Raw genomic sequence first — 22494 nt, 5'->3', positions numbered from 1 at the left:
TGTGTAGGTCTCTACTGTGGTCTTCCTTACTGACAGTATTCTTCTTATTGATTCTATCTCAATATCATTTGGGATGGTAGTGAAAAGGCTATTTACGTCAAGTGTAATTAACAAAAGATCTTGATGATCTATAATTCTCTTCATAGTTGTACTTATCTTGTATAGAAAGTCATCTATATCCCTCAAGACTGTGTCATAAGATGTTAAGAGCTCTCTTAATCCACATACAAAGACATGTTTTATGTAATCCATCTCTGACCTGATACTATTGGGCGTAATGGTGGATTCGAGACATCTTTGTGTATCTTAGGAAGTCCATTTATGGTTGGAATAGTATAGTAGGCTTGGGTATATCTAAGAAGTTAAATAATTCCAGATCAATTTGTCTCTGTAGTACCATGTCATTCAAATAAGAAATCACTCTGTTTATTGTCTGATTTATGATAATAGGTGTCACTTCCACGTATGTCTTAGAATCTTTCAGCATACTTTCTATTTTGTTGGCATACCTTCAGGTGTACATAACAACAATGGCTCCACCTTTATCTGCTGGTTTCAAAACAATGTTAATATTCTGTTGTAAATTGTAAATAGCTTTTTTCATCATGAGTGATATTTCTGTAGTGTTTTGTACGAGTATCCATTCTTAATTTTTCAACTTCGTTGCTACAGATCCTTGTGAACAATTCTACTGCTGGATGGCTTACAGGTACAAAGGTACTAGGTTTCTTTAAAAATTTCCTCTTTTCCGGTTTATTTCCATATATACTTCTCAAAGTCACATTTCGTCCAAAGCATTTCAAATCAATGGCAAATTCATTCAAGTCTGATCTAAATGCAGGAGTAAAGGTCAGGCCTTTTTGTAATACTGACTGTTCAGCAGGTGTTAAAATATGCTTGGAGATATTCACTACCAAAGAATTGTCTGTGTGAGAGGTTTTTTCCTCTTCCGATCTTGACTCTGTGATCTGTGGCTCCTGTAATATGTCTGTTTCAAAAAAAAACGGTAGGGTGGTAGATAAAGGAAGGTGTGTTCCATTTCTCTTCGGTATAGCCCCTAATGCAGGGGTTTCTGAAGTATTCCCCTGTATTAATATCTAATGAGCCACTAGGTTTATCTAGATAAACAGAATTAGTGGATTGGTTTTCTTCATCAAGTGATGGCATAGCTATAGTGTTCTCATTGGATTGTATGACATTAGTTCTTTTATGAAAAGATTGATGAGATTGTGATCCCACTGAGAAGTCTTCCCTGGGCCATTCAAAAATACAGCCTTGTTTGAAATCCGAGACATCTCTGTTTAATTTCTTTATTTTTTGTTTTTTTATTTTGAATTCGTAGACATTTAAATTAAACTGCAAAGTTTCTAATTTATTGATTTGATATGAAGTTAAATTCACTTTTTCTAATTCTGCTTGTTTCTCTTTTATCTGTTGTGCAATTTTATCTTCTGGTTTGAAATATTCTAGCAGAAGTTTGATGTAACGGAAGCTTGTTTCAAGGTTAATGGCTTGACAACTTGCTAACAACGCAGGATGCTGATTGCCATAGCTGGGCATGCACTTAACACACATGCCCCTAGGTATCACTTGATAATGTAGGCATGCTTCTAGATGGTAACGCTGCCAGGTTAGTCTTTTCAACTTGAATGCTACAGTCTCAACATCATTAAGTATTGCGTCAAAATGAGAATTATCAACTCCTTCAGATATATTATTAACCACATTTGCTTCACTTGAATCGAATTGCAAGCTCAGTAATGTATTCAAACTGGTCTCTACATTGTCGACATTCTTCCCATGAATAAAGTCTAGATTGGCAAAATTGCCTTTGTTCCTAGTTGTAGTTACTTCATTAGCCATGTGCAGTGAAGAAGTAGTGGAGAGCAAAATACAGTAAAATAGATCTTCTCACTGCTGAGGTGAAGCTGCCAAATAAAATAGTAGAAACAGCAAAACAATGACAGAATTATCACCAAGGGTAATGCCGTTTACCAAGTGCTTGTGAAGATGGAACTGGAAACACTGTCCACAAAAGATATATCAAATGTCCGTTTTTGAAAATTTTTTTTTTTTTTTTTTGTTTTAATGACTAGGTCAGGGATGGATTACAGAAAACATGTCTTTGTATGTGGAAAAGGGATTAATAGAGCTCTTAACCTCTTATGACACAGTCTTGAGGGGATACAGATGACTTTCTATGCAAGATAAGTACAACTATGAAGAGAATTATAGATCATCAAGATCTTTTGTTAACTACACTTGACATAAATAGCCTTTTCACTACCATCCCAAATGATATTGGGATAGATTCAATAAGAAGAATGCTGTCACTAAGGAAGACCACAGTAGAGACCTACACAATTTGTGCGCTACTCAAACTAATATTGGAAAACAACTATTTTGTACATGGCGATAAAGTTTATCTGCAGAGATGGGGGGTTGCCATGGGAACCCCCTGTGCTAACAGTTATTCCAATTTAGTTCTGGTAGAGTGGGAATTGCAGCATGTTCTTCATTCTAGTAACCCATGGTATGACTGTATCCTGTATTATGGACGCTTTGTGGACGATTTGTTTATCTTATAGAAAGGAGAAGGAGAACAATTACTACAATTTAAGAGCTACCTTGATTCCACCACATCGTTTTTAACCTTTACAGCTAGCTGTTCCAGGAAAGCAGTAAGCTTTCTAGATGTAAATGTCCTCCTTAATGAGACAGGTAATCTGGATACAGAATTACACAGGAAGAACACATGGAGGAACCATTATTTATTAAAGAGCAGCATGCATCCCAGGCACATCACAAAAAATATTATGCACAATCAGGTTAATAGGATTTACAAATGATGTAATCAAGAAATTACACGTGACAAAGAGGTCAAATTCTTACAAAAGAATCTGAAAGAAAGAGGCTATAAGGAACAAGATCTAAAACCTGCCATTAATAGAGGACGCAACAGATCCACACGTGAGAATGAAACAACTAGGATTCTTTTAACTTACAGTACTGATAACTATCAGGTTCAAAAAGTGATAAAACAGTTCTGGCCGATCCTGACACAAGACCCACAGTTAAAAGACATAGTGGGAGACAGACCACACTTTGGTTTCAAGAATAAAAAGACCTTAAAAAGGTTGCTGTGTACCAATCATGGGAACAGCAAAAATCAGATAGTAGGCCGTAAAGGTACTTTCAGGTGTGGACATTGTACCATCTGCCCTTTGATAGATAATAGTAATTATTTTGAACATCCAAGAACTAAGAGAAGTTATATCTTCAATGTAAAAGCAACCTGTAAAACCGCTGATGTAATCCATCTGGCTACATGTAAGTCTTGTCCGTCCTTTTATGTAAGAAAGACTAACCAGATGTTTAAAAGACGAATACAAAGGCATCAAAGGGATATTGCTAACAAAGATATCCATATTGCATTGGCCCTACATGTTGAAATGAACAGGAGTCATTCATTTATGTTCAAAGTCATTGAAACCATATATACTGGCCTAAGGAAAGGTGATATAGAAAATTTAACAGAACTAAGGGAGACAAAATGGATTATCAATCTAAGAGCCGATCAACCACCAGGCATAAACAGTGTCATACCCTTGAAACCTGTTCTGAAGATGAGAAGACCAACTATTAGTTAATAAAGTAAACACCTGAACAGAGGATCCCAATGATGTGGACCCAAATAGATGAAGTGTATCTGCATAATGGCTATTATTTGATAGTGTATTCAGACAATGATTAATTTTATAAATTATTATCAACAAGATTTGGAAGATATTATACTTTTCAAAGATGAATATAGATATTGAAAAGGAAGAACAAGAGAGATTATTATTTTTTGACAAGGAAACCTATTATAGGTTGGTAATGTTATATATTTAACCGTAGGATCCTTATAATATATTAGATGAATTTGAATCAGAAGGCAAGTTAAGAACCCAGCTTTTTATTTCTAGTGACACTAAAAGTTGGCAGTTGTTCCATTCCATTTTTCTCATTGGAACCAAGCGTTATGTATATTTACATCAAGTGATTTGGGATGTTTGTATTTTTTGCTGTTAAGCAGATTTGAGTTAAATACATGCTTTGACATAGCTTCATATAAATGACAGCTTGGACCAAAATCAAACGAAGCAATCACAAACTTATAACATCACAGAGATTGTGGAGTATTGAGCGATAATGGGAAGGGGCATCAGAATACTGTCATGAGTTCTTTCGTATCCTTTTATCTTTCATTTTCCATATGTATGTAAGAAAATATTATTTATCAAGTAAGCAATTTAATTCGAAGATCAATGGCAACTTGCTTCAGAAGTTTCGTACGTAAGGCAGGACAACTTGTGATTGGCCACTGTCATAACCAGAAAATCCTGTAAGAACCAATAAAGATCTGTAATGCTATTGGACTTTTAATAGCAGAATAAAGACTTTGATACGTACAAGCATTCAGCTAATTTGCATAATTTATGAAGTTACGAGTATTCATTTTCAAGGACATTAGTTGAAATATATCAAGGATATAAATGTCTTCCTGTGCGGAGAGTGCCGAGAGGAGCATGCTGCGTGGAACTCATGCATTTAGCTCCTTTTTAAGTGTGAGCCGAGGGTAACTGCCGGTGGTTACGGTTTTCGTTTAAAATCACTCATAAATATGAAAGAAGCACCATTACTTTGGTAGAAGTATTCAATCACAAACTGAAATTGGTTACAGTTGATTAAAATTTTAGAAAATACAGAAGACTTAACATTGTTAGACTTCTAACAACAAAACAAAGATTCTGATTTGATTTGACATCTTGTTTATTTACATGGTCTATGAAATCACAATTGCTTTTGTAAGGATATTCATATGCAATCAAATAAAGACTTTACTTTGGTAGAGGCATTCAAACACAATCTGAAGTTGATTACAGTTGTTTAGAATTTTAGAAAATGCAGAAGACTTGACTTTGTTAGACTCCTAACAACAAAACAAAGATTCTGATTTGATTTGACATCTTATTTATTTACATGGTCTATGAAATCACGATCGCTTTTGTAAGGACATTCATGCACAATCAAACAGACATGAGAAGGTTCTTCTTGTATAGGGAACAGTGAAGGTTGTATATTACCTGAAGTTAATGTGCTTAACTCTGTTAAGGATGTGAGCCGACAACATTTGAATCTGGCTCTGGCAAACGGAAGTGAAAAACATTATATTGGCTGATATGGTCAAATACTATCGTACCAGATGCCAACTGTGGTTGGTTAAAATTGAGAATTATGAACTTCTATTGGTTAACATTTTCAGTTAATTTACATCTCAGATAAGAAATGCGCTCGTAAATGGATTTGGAGATGTGTCAACAACAGAAGACCTCCATTGGTCCTGAATGTTCAAAACAGGATGAGAATGCATGAGAACTGATTGGTTTAAATTAAAACGTACAGATCTGCATTGGTTGGGCAATTACCAAAACTTCTTATTTAAGTAAATGGGTGTCCCACTTCTCATTACGATCTGAAGAATATTTATTCGATAGCGCTTATCGTTTGTTAACAACAAGGGACTTTTAACTTCTTTTCTTTTTAAACTAGTAGTCATTTAAAAAAAAAAAAAAAAACAGACATTTGATACATCTTTTGTGGACAGTGCTTCCAGTTCGATCTTTACAAGCACTTGGTAAACAGCATTAGCCTTGATGATAATTCTGTCGTTGTTTTGCTGTTTCTACTATTTTATTTGGCAGCTTCACCTCAGCAGTGTGAAGATCTATTTTACTGTACGTTATAATCAAAGGGAACCCTTCAGCTGCTGAGTGATGCTGATTGTGACAGGTATTTCTCTGGAAAATGTCGTGTTATTTGATATGCCTGTACTTGTAAATTTAAAGCAGAATTTGCATAGCATCTGTAGTTTTGATGTTTATATCTGCTCCTCTCTCTCTCTCTCTCTCTCCCCTAAGAAAAAGATCAATATTAACCATTTATAATTATCAAATGTATACCAAAAAATATTTGTGGGTTACTCTGCTTGAGGATGCTTTGTGTTTTGTTGTTAGTTCTGGCAAGATTATGAGCTTTAAATTTGAAGGAAAAATTCCTGTGAAAGTGTTGTCTATCTGAATATTGTGTGTGAAACTCAACATTGTACAGAAAGCTCTCGATTTCTCTGTCCCTTCCTGTGTAGGCCAAATAAAATCTCTATATATATTTTTATTACAAACATTTTCGAAGTAGTAAAATGTTTCCGTTTGCGGGAAATTATTTTTCATTGATTTGACACTTTGAGATGGACTGTGTGAAATTATAGGCACGAGGTCAATATTTAAATGCTAACATTTTAATGACCATAGAGTTCTGAAAGACAGCAAGAGGTTTTGTTACTTTCTGACTTAAATTTAGAGAAACCTCTGAAAATCATGAAAATATAAATGTAAACAGCAGAGCAGTGTCAGTGGTGGATCAGGTAGCACACACACACACCTTTGGTGCAGAAGATTGTGGGTTCTTTTCCCACACCAGATAGATTGATTGCCAACATTGCAGTGCAGCATAAAGGAGGGGGGGGGGTGCTGCACTCCTGAAGCTGTCCTTTGAATGAGAGATTAAACCAAGGCACCACCTGCTTGAGGTGGTGGTAACTCAATCCATTGCACCTGTTGAAAAGAGTAGACAAAGTTCCCTGATGCCCTGGCCAAATTTCACCTAGTAATATAAATAGCACTTCGGGTCTCCCCTAAAAAACAGTCTGCTAGCCGAGTAGGTCAACAAAGAATAAATAAATTAAACAATAATTCAGTTAAACCAATAAGTGTTTTATTTTAACAAAAATCTTGTGATGCGTTATTGATATGAATCCATTTTTGATTTACATTTTTTTACCTGTTAAGCTTATTCACACCCAGATTGATGTAAAATGCAGTAACAGTACCATTTGTCACATAATATTTTGTTAACACTTGAAGTTCATGCATTTTAAGAAAATGCTAACACTACTGATGCCAAGTGAAATCAGCTATTTTTGGTTACAGTTGCTGTTTGCTACCATCTTTGAATATGAGAGACTTTTAGTAAAGGGAAAATAAGAGTTTTTTTCTTTAAAGCTTTCTTTTTTTCTGAATTTGTGTGACATTATAGGCAATTTATTTTGAGAATGGCAGTATGATGACAGAACTCCAACAATGGGGCTGGAGGAAGTGCATTTCTCTTGCAAAAACAATGTTTTATGTAGTTTGTGTGATGTTCTGAAGTGTGATGTTGTGTAGATCATTATAGGGTGCTTTAGACGTTTAATTAATGATGTATTTTCTGTCTTGATAAGTGAAACTTGCTATTTCATTTGAATGCCAGACATTTTTGACATTTGGAAGTATTCATGAAAACATTTTATGTTTATATTATTTTGTTATAAAAACTGAAGCACCTGGAAATTGAATTTATTTTAATGCAGGTAGTTTTGTGCATTTGAAGACTGGACATTATTCTATGGGATATACATATACATACAGGTCTACTAAAATTGAAAGACCAAAATACTGAATCCTAAAATACTGAAAACATGTTTAATGCAGGGGGCATGCCCCCCCTGCACCCTTCATGTGGGGGGCTGTGCCCCCTACATTCTCTGCTAATTATATATATTCCAACTCCAATATCGCACGACAACAGAGAAGGGGCAAATTCCATCCTTCAATATTTTGAGTTTTCAGTATTTTAAGATTCAGTCTTTTGGTCAGTCAGTATTTTGGGATTCAGTCTTTTGGTTAGTCAGTCATGTGAAGTAGACCCATACACACACACACACACACACACACACACACACACACACACACACACACACGTATGTATTTTTTTTGCCCCTGCACTTAACCCTTAAGGAATTAAATAAGCTTTGATTCTCTGAATCCTCTTCTTTTCAGGTCAGTGGAATTTTAGTGGTTCACAAAAACAGTTTTCTGCAGCAAGGTGGTGTTATTTCTTTTTTAAGTTTCTTTTTCAAAAGGCAATAGCTATTTTTATTAAAAACTTATAATTTTTGCATGTTTGGAAAAGGATGTTGTGCTTGTGTGTTTGAAAAAGGATGTTGTGCTTGTTCAAGGTTAGTACAAGGATAGCTGCCCTTTTGGGCCATTTAAAGCCTATCCAATTTCCCATTCTCTGCTCAAAATAACATATCACATTTGGTTATAGCTTGGCCTTACCCATCTCATGGTCGATAATTATATATTACTCCTAATGAGAGTAACTGGGGTCATATTGTGGGGAACCTTCAGTGATTTACTTACCTCTGAACCACTTGTTCTTTTCTGTTCACCTTACTGACTTGTCAGAGTTCTACTAACTGGATTCCAGACTTCTTTACTGCTTATCAATTGAACAGCAGTCAGTCTCTGTTGTTGTACCTTCCCTGGTGCACAAAAATAAAATTCTGTGTAAGGAGTCTTTAATGGTCAGACTGGTTCCAAGTTTGTCTCAGATGCTGGTGAGTGACTCTGCTGTGGCAGCTTGTTTTTTCTTTGGTTCTCTTGGTGTTGCCTTCCAAGCCACCAAATATCAGAGACAGCCATGTCCTCCAGTGCAGTAGGAATGCCTTTAGGGACATAGAAGAGCCGCTGTTGTCATTGTTGGGGAAGGGGCAGGTGATTGGTCTTCACTTGGCCAGGATGGGGTTGTGGATTTTGGGTCCACTGTATCTAATGGTCAGGCTTTATTCAAGGAAAATGAGCTTGGTGAGAAAAACCTTCAGGCTTCTACTACTTTTTCTATGGGCAGTGCATATTTACTGAGATTTGCTGAAGAACTATTATTTTCCTCACCTAAACAATTTTATGGTAAGGAAAAAGAGAGTCCCTTCTCATTCTGGTTTGATTTTTATTTTTCAGTCAGAACAGCAGACAGTACAGGGGAGGAGTATACTTCAGGGGTTTCTTCTCTGTCTGGGCATTCTGATAGCTGTGATAGGACAGTATAGTTTCAGATATCCCTACTAAAGAAATTTCTTTTATTGCTATTTCAATGGGATCATAATGAAATTCCTGTGGCACAGAAAATGTATTATGATTCATTACAGCTTCATATGGGTAAACCTGCCCCTATCCCTCCTTCATTGCCTTCTTTGGAGAATGTTTTTACTCACTGCATCAATCCTTCCTGACAGTCAGCCTTCTGCTCCTTAAAGGTCTGACAGGGTATACAGGATGTTACATTCATAGAAGTACCAGTTTTCTAATCTGAAAGCAGACCCAGCATAAATTTCTTTAAATCTGATGTTGTTAAACAGGTTACTGCCACTAACCCACTTGCTTCTGACAAAGATGGGAAAACAATGGATAAATTGGGGGAAGAAAATGTATTCCTGTAGTATTCTTAACTTTCAGGATTTTAAACTGCCAAGTTCATATGTTAAAGTTTTTCTTGTGTCTTTTGAGAACATGCAAAAGTTAATGGTTAAAAATCTGTCTTCTGAGGTAGAGAGTTCCTTAAATCACATATGTTTCTCGAACAACTAATTATATTTTAAAATGTGCTGATAATTTTCATCCAGGGTCCATGCATCTGGAGCAGTGTTGAGGAGATTTACATGACCTCATTCTCAAAACCTTCCTGGTGATGTTATATCAGAGATTTTAAATCCTCCCTTAGAGAAAGTGGCTTTGTTTGGCCATTTTGTAGCTGAGCTGCTTAGTAATTGTGATAAGGGAAAACTGATTCATGGAGTAACTGAAATTTTTCAAACATCTGTTTTCAGACCAAATAGTTTTCCATCCTCCTCAGCCCCCTTTTCCAATAAAAAAAATTAAACATCAAGGAGTTAATAATCAGGGTTTTAAAAAACAATGGGAAGCAGGCTCAAAAAAGAAAGGAAAAGCCTCAAAAATCAAGGGCCATCCTCAGCCAACATGACCATCCACTTGTTCAGGTTCTCCCTCCCACCCTTGAAACCTTTCTATGCCCCAAGACTTCATCTTCCTTTTTGTCATCCATTAGTCTGAAATATTTGGGTTCCGAATGTAATTCAGAGAGGATACTGTTGGTGGTGGAAATTTCTTCTCCTACTTCATTTCATTCCCCCTTGCCCATGGAACCAGATTTCTGTCTCCCCTCATTCTGTAAAATGCTGTCTCAGGAAGTTGTAGAACCAGTGTCTTGTCAATGTTTTAGTCAATGGTTATCATTTGAGGATATTTCTAGTCCCTAAACTAAAGGGATCCCAGAGGCCATTGCTAGGTCTTTCATTTCTAAACCTTTTTGTCACAATTCCAAAGTTCAGTGTGTTATCACATCAGTATCTTAGCTCCTGTGGTTCTTTGTTTAGCCTTCATGGTAAAACTGCGAAAGGAAGCCTGTCATCACATTCCCATTGCTAACCATTTCAGACCATTTCTTAGGATTTGCTGATGTCTGGCTTAAATTATCATTTCTCTGTTTTACCTGTTGGATTCCCTACTGTAGCAAAAGTAATCACAAAATGCCTAGCTGCAGACATTGCATCTGAAGTAGTTGACTTCATTCATTCTGCACATATGGGTATACGGATCCGATTCGGATCCGAGCCAGAAAAACTTTTCAAGCATCAGCTCTGAGCTCCAAGCTCCTCCCTTACCTATATTACATCACTTCCTCCTATCTAGCCCCAGATCTCGTTTGCTGCTCTATGAGTCAGCATCGTGGTCTCTGAGCTCTTAGCTAGTTGGTAAGGTTTTTGGTCCTGTATTGCTAATTGCTGAGTGTGTATACTTTCCTTTTTTTCCTCCCTTACATCACGTTTGGTCGTTGTGTTAGCCTAAAAAAAATTTTTTATTGATAATTACCAATTTAAGTGTTTGTGTAGTATTGTGTCACTGGTTCCCGCCTCGACCCAATCCCTGTTAAGTGTGTGTGTGGGCCCTAGGGCTTTTTCTGTCTTTGCTATGTCTGAACAGCCTAAAGTTCTCTTTAAAAAGTGCACAGAGTGTGGTCATAAGCTTTTTCTAGCCGATGACCACACTCTGTGTGTTCTATGTTTAGGGGTCACCCATCTTTCTGCCTCCTGTGACATTTGTTTGGGTTTCAATCCTAGGGCGTTGAAGGATCATTGGGCTCAGCTTGTGGCTAAAGGTCTGCTACCAGCTTCTGCCCTGGAGTCTGCCTTGGTTTCCACCCCAGCTGGTGACTCTGTGTAGGCAGGGACTCAACCTCCCACCAGGCCTGCTTCCTTGGAGTCGTCTCAGAGAGGTAGGGACAAGAGAGAGGAGAGGAGCCATAAAGAGAGGGACAGGCCCAGGAAAAGGTCTCCGGACAGGGAGTCCTTCTCCAGCCCGTCTTCCAAGGTATCCAGGTCTCATTCTCCTCGGCTCTGCTCTCCCCGTTTCTCGACGGAGCCATCGGAACCGAGGCACTCCCCTCTGATCCAACCCAGACCCGAGTCGGTCACTTCCTCCAGATTGACTCGGAGTGTATCCGAACTTGATATGGATAGGCTTATGAGGAGGTTCATCCAGAACCAGATTCAGATGGGGGTCTTACCAGGGCCCTCTCCAATTGTTGAGGGTTCTTCTTCTATTATGTTCCACCCTATTGCTCCTTCCCCAATCCGACCAGACGCTTCGGGGTTCTGTGGTCCAAGACCTTTCGGAGCTGTGGGGTCGACACCAATGGTTTTTGTTTCCTCTACGCCGGCCGTCACCTTGAGTTCCTCAGATCCGATCTCGGATCCAGGGGATTCTCGGAGCCGTGGTCGGGGAGTTGGACCCGAGGGTTGAGATCTCGCTCTTTCGGATCCCACCCTCGATGCCCGGACTACCCCGCCATTGGCTCCGGTCCCTGCCTCGGTGCCGGGCAGAGCCTCTTCCTTACGTTCTCCAGAGGGGTGCTCTCCATCGGCATTTGGGGCAGTGAAAAGGGTCCTCTCCAGGGGTTGAGACCTCAGCTCACATCCTCGGATCCCACCCAGACCCCTCTGTTTTTGGATTCTGTTCCCATTACCCTGTCTCAGGGACAGCCCGTGCCAAGGCAACCCCAGGTTGTTCCGCTCAGGGAACCCCCGGAGGCTTACGAATCCTCTCCAGAGAGTCACACTGGAGAGGAACCTCGTAAGCGCAAGTGCAAGAGGAGGCACTTGGACTCCCCTGTGTCCATTACCACTGATACGGACTTGGATGAAGGAGAGGGTTCCCCCAGATCACCTACCAAAGACATCTCATTCGGAGACATTATGGAGATCCTCCACCAAAGAGGAGATTGGTCAGCCCTCAAACCCTCTGCGGATGAGTCCATATTCCTGGAAGCCTTTGGCGCGGGCCCATCTACTTCCTGGGTCTCCCCTCCAGCTGACCCTTTGGTGGACCTCATCACCACTAGGGCGTGGAAGGATCCTGACACCGTAGAGCCTATACCCAAAAGGCCAGACAAAATTCTTTCCCCGCCTTCAGACAGGCAGGCATGGTCCAAGGGAGCACCAGTAGACGCTTTGGTGGTTGAAGCTGCAACAAAGAAGGAACTGGCACAGGAGACTTCCTCGGTCCATCCACCAGACAAGGAGTCCAGGTCAATGAATTGTTTTGGGAAGTGCATGTACTCGTCAGCGACATTTTCTATCCGTGCACTGAATTACTTGGTACATGTCATCCGACTGCAGCGAGACCTTATATCGGAGCTAACTGAGTCGCCCCCTGAGTCTCTGTCGCAGCAGGACAAGCAGTCCTTCACTGCGAAGATGACTACACTGAAATCAGTGACTAATACCTCTATGTGTCTCCTCTCTCATGCCATGGAGGGAGCCGCTAGAGCTGCTGGTACAGACGTTGCCTTGAGGCGACATGCCTGGATCAGACTGTGTCAATTTGCGGACCCCTTTAAGGCGTCTTTCATTAGCGCCCCATTCGATGGATCATCCCTCTTTGGGAAGACTGTACTTGACACACTAACCCAGAGTGAGAAGGACGGAAAGACTTTGTCAACCGTCGGAATCTGCTTCTCTAACCCCCAGAGGTCCTATTCCAGGAACCAAAAGGGGCAAAAGAAGATGTGGTTCCGGAAATCACAGTCCTTTCATGACATTCAGGAGTATTCTTCCCCCAGAGGCAGAGGGGGGTCAAGACCAACGCCGTCCCAGAGGCAGAGGGGGGTCCCAGAAACTTCGGGTCTAGGGAACCTTTTTCTGACAGACCCGCAAAGGGGTTGCCCGGCTGCTCTACTCTGGAGGCAGTCTGGGAAGATTTTCCTTACATCCAGTGGCATGGGAGTCCATTACTGCAGACCGCTGGGTGTTAAACATCATATCCAGAGGATATTCTATCACCTTCATTTCATGTCCCATAACTCCAGCACGCCTTCCAGATGTTCCATCCGCTCACAGGGAGGCTGCAGCTTTAGAGGTTTCGAAGCTGCTACAAAAACGAGCCATCGAGCCGGTCACCCCAGATCAATCTGGATCAGGCATCTACTCCAGGTTCTTTTTAGTGCCAAAAAAGACTGGGGATCTCAGGCCCATTCTGGACCTGTCTATCCTCAACCTGTTGGTAGAGAAACAAAAATTCCGGATGGTCAGTCTACAGTCCATTCTACCGTTTCTGAGAGAATGCGACTGGATGTGCTCGTTAGACCTCCAGGACGCTTACTATCACATCAAGGTCCACAGAAGCTCCAGGAGGTTTCTGCACTTCTGGCTAGGGGCCAGTCACTTTCAATTCAGAGCCCTACCTTTGGTCTCACCACAGCCCCCAGGGTGTTCACCAAGGTTATGGTGGTCGTAGCTGCTCACCTGAGACTTCAGGGCATTCAGGTATTCCCCTACCTAGACGACTGGCTCTTCGCTGCATCCACTAAATGTCTCTTGTGTCAGGCCCTACACTACTTCCTCGGTCTGGCTCACAAGTTAGGCATCACAATCAATATCAACAAGTCCCACCTGGCTCCGGTTCAGATCATAGACTTCATCGGGGCACGGTTGGATTCGATTCAGTCAAAGATTTTTCTCAGACTCCATGTATCGGCGATCTTGGATCACTCGGTAGTCACAGCAGCCAATGTTCCCAGGGCCCTGGGTTCGATGGCAGCCGCAATCTCTATCCTCCCTCTTGCACGTCTTCACATGAGTCCTGCAGTGGAATCTGGCAGTTCAATGGTCCTGGCTAGACCTTCTGATGAATTTCCACATTCGAATCAATCGGACATGCAGAACGTCACTCCAGAGATGGCTTCAATTAGCGGACATTTTCACGGGGCGCAGCTTCCTAGCCCCTCTGGCTCAAGCCATGGTGACCACGGATGCTTCCCAGCTCGGGGGGGGGGGCACTTCCTGGGAAGAATGGTCCAAGGCACGTGGTCCCCTCCAGAGACTAAGCTACACAGCAATATCCTGGAGATGAGGGCAGTGCTGTTAACGTTTGAGAGCTTTCCACCCTGTCCTACCTCTGGGGACGGTAGCCGTTCAATCAGACAACATGTCTGTAGTCTGGTATATAAACAAACAGGGAGGGACCCGATCCTACCCCCTTTGTTGCGAGGCCATGAGGGTTTGGGAGTGGGCCATATCCACCAGCCGGTTTCTCATAGCAATGCATATCCCGGGACACTCCAACATTCTAGCAGACAGAAATAGGGCAATCCTTCTGCCTTACGAGTGGTCTCTGAAACATTCAGTGGCGGAGAAGATCTTCCATGTTTGGGATCAACTTTGCTGCGATCTCTTCGCATCTTCTTCCAACGTGAAGTGCAGTAACTTCTTTGCTCTGATCCCCCCTCTGGGGGATGTCCCTAGGGACGCTCTGGTCCATGCTTGGCCTCCCGGGCTACTGTATGCTTATCCCCCGTTACCTCTTATTCCGAAGTTCCTTCAGAGAGCTTGCCGGCTGGAGTGCAAAGTCATTCTTTTAGCTCCCTTCTGGCCACGTCAAGTGTGGTTTCCCTTCCTATGGTCTCATCTGTTGGCTCCTCCATGGACTCTAGATCCATGCCCGGATCTGATCTCTCACCCGTCGGGCTTGCCCCTGCCCAACCTGGACAGTCTCAAGCTGATGGCGTGGCTGCTCCAGTTCCCGTGATCATCAGGACTCCCGGACTTTCGTCCCCAGTTAAGAATATTCTGGTAGCTTCTCTTAAAGCCTCCACTAGGAAACTCTACAATAGTAAGTGGAGACGTTTTTGCATTTGGGCCTCTCAACGCAATCTGAACCCGTTTACAGCTCCCGTCCCGGTCATACTGTATTTTCTGGCTGATCTTTTTCGATCAGGTGCAAGTGCTTCCACCATCAAGGTTCAGCTGGCTGCCATCTCTAATTTTCATGTGGGTGAAAATAAGGTTGCTTTGGCCAAATTGTGTAAAGCTTTCCTGAAGGGCACTTTCTTTTTGCGACCTCCAGTTAAAGAAACAGTGCCCCCCTAGGATCTGACTTTAGTCCTTCAGGCTTTGACCTCTCCCCCTTTCGAGCCAGCCAGTTCAGTTCCAATGAAGTTTTTGTCGTGGAAAACAGCCTTCTTGGTCGCTATCACTTCAGCCAAGAGAATTTCAGAGTTACAGGCCTTATCCTCCTTGCCCCCCTGTTTGGTTTTCCACAAGGATAGGGTTTTGCTGCGTACGAATCCTTCCTTTCTCCCCAAAGTGTCCTCAGCAGCCAATATTAATCGGTCTATAACTTTGCCAGTCTTCTTCCCAAATTTCCAAAATAGAGGTGAATGTAAGCTTCATTTATTGGATGTCCATAGACTGCTTCGTTTTTACCTCCGTAGGACTAAACCCTTCCGGAAGTCGGATCAATTGTTTGTCTCTTTTTCAAAACCATTTTTGGGCAAAGCAGTTTCGAAAGTGTCCTTAGCAAGGTGGCTCACTCTTTGTATTGCACAGGTTTATAAGGACAAAGGTTTATCTCCTCCTGGTGTATTGAAGGCTCATTCCACTAGAGCAATGGCCACTTCTGCAGCTTTTTGGTCAAGAGTTCCGTTAGACTATATCTGTGCGGCAGCGACTTGGGCCAGTTCGCACACATTCATCTCTCATTATAAATTGGATCTTATTTCTAGAGGGAGAGCATCCTTTGGCTCTGCGGTGCTCAGAAATATCCTTCCATAGGGGCCTCCCAGGAATACTAGTAGCTGGGGACTCTGTCCCATACGTGCAGAATGAATGAAGTCAACTACTTCAGATAAAGACGTTATGCTCTTATTATAACGTTCCATCTGAGTAGTAGACTTCATTCTTCTGCACCTTCCCTCTCTCCATCCCCCTCACTCTTCAGGTTTTTCCTGTTTACGATTGTGGTTATGTTGCCTTTTAGTGTCAGCAAACTCGATCTGGTGCTGGATAGGAGGAAGTGATGTAATATAGGTAAGGGAGGAGCTTGGAGCTCGGAGCTGATCCGTATCAGATCTGTATACCCATATGTGCAGAAGAATGAATTCTACTACTGAGATGGAACGTTATGGTAATAACATAACTTTTTTTTATTGCAGACCCCAGGGCATTCACATTTTTTTCCATATATGCACCATTGTCTTATGCTTGCAAACTCTCTTTTTCAGCTGTCAAGAGTCTCGAGCAACTGTTCACGATCTTCCACTCTGAGTTCATTTTGCAGAAGTCTTCTTATATCCCATGTCACAAAATAATTTTCCTGGGATGTTTGCTGGACTCTACCTTGGGAAGAGCCTTTATTCCACCAAACTAGGTATGTTTCAACCGTTCTTTCATATTTTCTCCAGCCTAACCCAAGCATCTGCAAGGGAGTTTTTCAGGATTGTAGGGTACATGGCATTAGTGATAATGATATTGCCCTTTGCCAGATTGTATATTTTATATATATATATATATATATATATATATATATATATATATATATATGTGTATATATATATATATATATATATATATATAATTTGTATATATATATATATATATATATATATATATATATGTATATATATATATATATGTATATCTGTGTATATATATATATATATATATATATATATATATATATATGTAAATATTTGAAGAAAATACAATGATACATCAGATCAGTCTGGATTCAGCATCTACACCCTTTGATTTTTCAGATTCCAGTTCAGGGATTTGTAAAGAGTGAGATTAGATAGAGGGTAGACCAGATAGCTCGCATTTTAGGTCTTCCATTCTCTTTTCTTCCCTGAGTAACCCCAGGTGCTTCAAAACTGACATGGGGAGCAGTTTCAAATGGGTAAAAGTGCAGTATCTGTGAGACCCAGTGGAAAGACAGAAGCACATGAATGTCAGGGAGATGTTAGCTGTTATTAGTGCTTTGAAATCCTTGGAGTATCTCTCATCCCCATGACCTCTGCAAGTGTACACAGAAAATGCAACTAGTGGTGTGATACAGAAATAAACAGTATCAGATCCTTTCCTCTTTGCAGACCTGCTTTCATAGCCCACTAGGTAGCAATTTAGCTCAGTCTGACTTTTCAGGCCTGATACAGTCAGTCAGAGCAAACCCTTCTTGCAGATAAGCTCAGGAGGACCAGGATAGACCCCACACATGGAAATTTCATCCTGGGGTCTTCCAAGAATCAATACGACTGTGGGAGCTCCTCACGTAGATGTTTGCCTCCTTTCAAAACAGACAGCTAAATAAATTCTGCTCCAAGGTTCCTTGTAGTCAGGCCTGCAGGACAGGTGCTTTCTCATTTCTGTGGACAGAATGTTTCTGTATGCTTTACTCTTTACACTGATTACCAGAGTTCTTCTGAAGATCCAGAAGGACTGTCCAAAAAATCCAGAAGGGCTGTCAAAAATTTTTGGTAGCGATTTCCTTATGGCCAAGGTGACAGTGATTCTCCCTTTGTTTTCAGTTTGGTTAAGGGCAATTACCATTAGTTTCCTCATAAACCAGATTTACTCACTCAAGACGAAGGGAGTTTAATACACCCTAGTCTGAAAACTCCTCAGCTAACTTCCTAGATGTCAGAATTTTAATACCTTTCAGGCTTTTTTTTTTTTTTTTTTTTTTTTTTTTTTTATGAGGATGTGCAACAGGTACTAAAGGAGGTAAGAAAGTCTGCATCTAGAAAATTGTAAATGAGGAAGTAGAAATTATTTTTAGTGGATTCCACTCAAAGAACCTATACCCTTTTCAGGCATGGTTACCTTTGGTTCTTGAATATTTGTGCGAGTTACTGTTCAGTGATTTACCGTACTCTTCTCTCAAGGTACATTTGTCAGCCATTTCTGCCTGTCTTTCCTTAGATCCCCCTCTTCTTTACAATGCTCAAGTTAAACTTTTTTTAAAAAACACTTTTATTAAATTATCACTTAAAATGTAGACACTGTGATGCCCCGTGCCCTGGCCCAGCAATCAAGGAGCCTCAATCCTCACCACTAACACCAGTGAGGGGCATCTCATATAGGAGGAAAGGGATAACAAATACACAGCCTTACTGCATGTAACTGCACAAGCACAGGGTACTGCACTATCAAAATCATTCCCTATCAGGACATCTGCAGGTATATCCTCAAAATAAACCTACTTGCTGGCTTCCTTTTACACCCTCCCAGTCCAAGTGAACCCTAGCCAAAGATATTTGGAATGGGATCCCTCCTAAAGCCCTGACTGGAGTAAACTGTCCAGGCAAGTAGTGCTCCTCTGTAACCATTGCAGGCTTTACAATGGTTATATCAGAGGCTGTCTCTCTCTTGGCAGTGGTCTCTTTGCCATTCACTGCAATAGGATATAACCTTTGGTTGTAGTTTGGTACCCTTGTTGTCCCAAGACAATCTACTATTGGCATTTTGTCTTTCCCACTTACTGGCTCCCTCACCTTTTGTTCCCCACCTTAACTCCGTAGACATCTGTATGCCACATGGCCCCACTGGTTGCATTCAAAACATTTAAGCCTAGCTACTGGACGTGTACCTGGACTACTGGCTTCCCTGCTACTGGCAGATTCTGTTGGGGCAGTCTGGGCTGCCCATCACGGGTTCCTTTAGACCCATGTGCAGTACTGGGGGTCCCTTTCCTGTGCAGGGCTGCCCTTCTTGCCAGGTATAGGTCTTCCCCAACTCATCTGAAGTAGCACATTGTCTATCAGCTAACCAAATCCTCATAAGTGCTAAGGGCATGTTCCCTCACCAAAAGGTCTGCCAGCCCTTCAGAAGTGGTGATCTGACATCCACTTACCCACCTATGGAAATAAGTGCTCAGTTCAGCTACATATTCACACAAACTTTCATCTGCCTTGCATCTATGCTCACAAAACGTTTTCCTATACGTTTCAGATGTTAGCTTAAACAATTTTAACAAGTGATTTTAACAGCAATATAATCAAAACATGCAATGTCAGGCATTTTTGACAAAACAGTTACAGCTTTACCATGGAGTAAGGGGGTCAGGAACCATACCCAGAGCCTTTGGTCAACACTATACTGTTTGCATACCCTCTCAAACATATGAATGAAACTATCAAAATTATCCCCCTCTTTAAACTGTGGAAGAACTTTATTGACCTTTTGTGCTTCTAGGGTCCATTTACTCCATTCCCTATTACCTCCATGACTCTGGAGAAGAGCCAGCATTTCCCTATCATGCTTCCTCTGCCGCTCATTTTCCTCAGCTTCCAGGTGTAGCAGTTTTTCATTCTCCTCAGCCTGTAGACTCCTCAGTCTCTCAGCTGCTTCTATCTCCAAACACCTGGCCTCCAACTCCAGTCTCTTTAGCTCCAGATGGATTTTTAAGTCCTCTGCGGAAAGGTTGAGCTGCCCATTCTCCGAGGGTATTATATCTCCACTGCCAGTCTGATTGTCCTCCTGGTTGCTGTTTTCTGATGCAGCTGTAACCAAGACTGCAGTCAGGTCTGCCTTAGTCACATTTCCATGCACCAGTCCCCTAGCCTGGCACATCTCAGCCAGCTGGCTTCTTGTCAGCTTTCAATACTCCTCTGCTGACATGCTGCCTGCTCACCCTGACTAACTAAGCTAACAAAAGAAATAAAACAATTGTGATCTGAACTCTGAGTATTCACTGCGTGGCTGATTTAGAGTACAAAACACCCTCAAAGCTCACTGAATCCAAGCTACAGGAATTCATTCTACCCACACCACTACAAGCCAATTAGTATTTGCCACCAATTAATATGTGATGTGGATATCCCATCACTGCCAAACAATTAATATGCAACGCCCATTTCCTGGTCCAGCAATCAAGGAGCCTCAATCCTCACCACTAACACCAGTGAGGGGTGTCTCATTTAGGAGGAAAGGATAACAAATACACACAGTAAAGTGCAATATCCCTTAAGAGCACACAGAGATCACAGTCAGTCCGGGGCTGGTCGCTCCCTCGCTCTCCAGGTCCCCAGTAAGACTCTCCACTGGCACAGCTATAGGTTCCAGATCTCAGCCTAGTGGGCAAGCTAAAACCTCCAGCACCCTCTCTGTCCAACCAGTGCTTCGTGTCCCTGCCCAGATAGCTAACACACACACACACACACACACACACACACACACACTTTGATAAGAATTTATACAACCACACAGACACTCCTGGGAAAGGCTGGCACAGGTTCTCCAGCTGTACCCCTTTTTCCCAGACAATATGGTAGTACCAGCTGCCACCACCCACTAATATTTATCAGCCACTCAAAGGCCCTTAAAAGGGTGTCCAATTATTACTGTGCAATATTCTTATCCAATTGGTAGCATAGCCCAGGGCTAAAGCTATTGGAGTGGCTTTGTACACTTTTACCAAAGGCATGCAAGTACTCTAAAGAGCTTAAATTATCACTACAAAAACAGCCACAGTTGAAAGAGTTTAATAATATTAATAACAAATAGTCAAAACAGAAGACCATACTTTTTCCTACACAGTGCTAGTCAAAAGAGTTCATAGATCACAGAGAAATACTTAAAATAATTCAGTAGTACAGTTATGACATCACAGAAAAACGCTTAGTCTAGTCTTTCTAGTTTCTAGCTATTTCTAAGAGAAAACACAAATCTAAGATAAACTTACATATAGAGCAAGACAGTGCTGGTGATTTGGATGGTCAAGACAAAAATGCTTAATGTTCTCTGATTCTCTCTGTTTTTAAAATCACATTCCATGTTCAGATTACATCATTCTTCACACTTCCCCAGGTTCCCAGGCTAACAGAAACTACATTTACATTCTTCACCTCTGGGCAGAAACCAGAGCAATAAAGGACATTTATTCATGCAAATTCTGGCCATTAACTCTGGCCTTAAAACAATAGGCAGGATGCCTCACTCTAAACTTACTGGCTCTGAGTTTTAACATCAATGGGTCATAACATGCTTTACTTGGTCAGTAGAGTGCACTGTTGTTACATTATTTTCCAGTTCCACATGTAACACTATTTTTACCATTTAAGACAACAGCCTTTGGTTTACAATAATATTTACAGATGACAGAATTATCTCCAAACTTCTATCTGGCTAGGCTGGCAGCCTTCGCCCATGTTCACCCAATCTTCACAGGCACACACATTAATAAAAAGGAAAATAAACTTTATTAACATTTTTTCTTTTGCTGCATATATCATACATTACATATGCTTGCTTTCTTTGTAACTGACATTCAGTCCAACATTACACAGGTTGCTCAATTCCTGCTATCCATGCCACTCTTCCTACTGAATGTTATTTTGCATGAGTTGTTCCTACAAATTCTGTTTATTTCAGTGTAATTTGCTCTGTCTCTTTTCCAAAGACCCCACTTCTAGTTTTTTTTTATCTCTTTTACAATATTCAGTAATTTAAATATAGTTGGTTTAGATTTTTGAATGTCCTCTTTTAGTAATTGTTTGTTTGGCAGCAAATAATTAAACTTGATAAAGCCTTACTATGTCTAGGCAATTCAGATCCCGTGTCCCAGCTGAAAATAATAATTTCTTTAGTTATAGCCATTTGCTTCCCCATTATTTCTGACAGAGTATTCTGTAGGGACTTTTTAAAATATGCCAACTTATTAAGCTCCCAGAAAATATGTTCCCAGTTAACTCTTTCTTCTTCATCATGCTTCTAACATTTGATGTTATGTGATCCTATCTCGCCTACATTCTGAATGATGGGTTCGGAGCCGATCCCTCGGCTCCGACTCGGCACGCTTATGCCAAAGAGCGAAGTCTCTTATTGGCTGAGCTTACTATATCCCAGGATGCACCACCATCAGTCCCCCAGATCTCGTTTGCCGCTTAACTGCAAGGACGTGGTCTCGAGCTGGCTGGGCTGAGTAGCTTTTATTAACTACTTTTTCTGTCAGTTTTTGTGCTTGTATTTCACAAAGCCGTTTTAACGGCTATTGCTGCCTTTTGCTGCCTGTTGTGTACGATTGAGTAGTGGAATTTCTTGTGGGTGATTGGGTAGAGTTTGTTTCACCTTTCAATCCAGGGCCTTTTCGGTCAAACTGTATAACTGAACTTTTAGTGTTTTAAAGTTCGGTTATTACACACAAGGTTGTGTTTTACACTGTTTCTGTAAGCCTCGGTTTTTGTCATAAGCGATTCTACAGTTGTTAAATTTCCTGTCAGAAA

The 22494-nt window shown here is 41.1% G+C and overlaps 1 protein-coding gene across 1 annotated transcript in view; it reads left to right on the top strand.

Moving 5' to 3' along the window:
* Positions 1-22494, top strand: part of GFM1 (G elongation factor mitochondrial 1) — a 1399365-nt gene that overhangs the window by 371599 nt on the left and 1005272 nt on the right. The window lies entirely within an intron of this gene.

This window comes from Protopterus annectens, chromosome 4.part1 (assembly GCF_019279795.1).
Source record: "Protopterus annectens isolate FY-2018-M chromosome 4.part1, PAN1.0, whole genome shotgun sequence".
In the NCBI taxonomy this organism is placed as follows: Eukaryota; Metazoa; Chordata; order Ceratodontiformes; family Protopteridae; genus Protopterus; species Protopterus annectens.
Note: the sequence above shows the minus strand (reverse complement) of the source record. Positions and strands in the feature narration are given on the sequence as shown.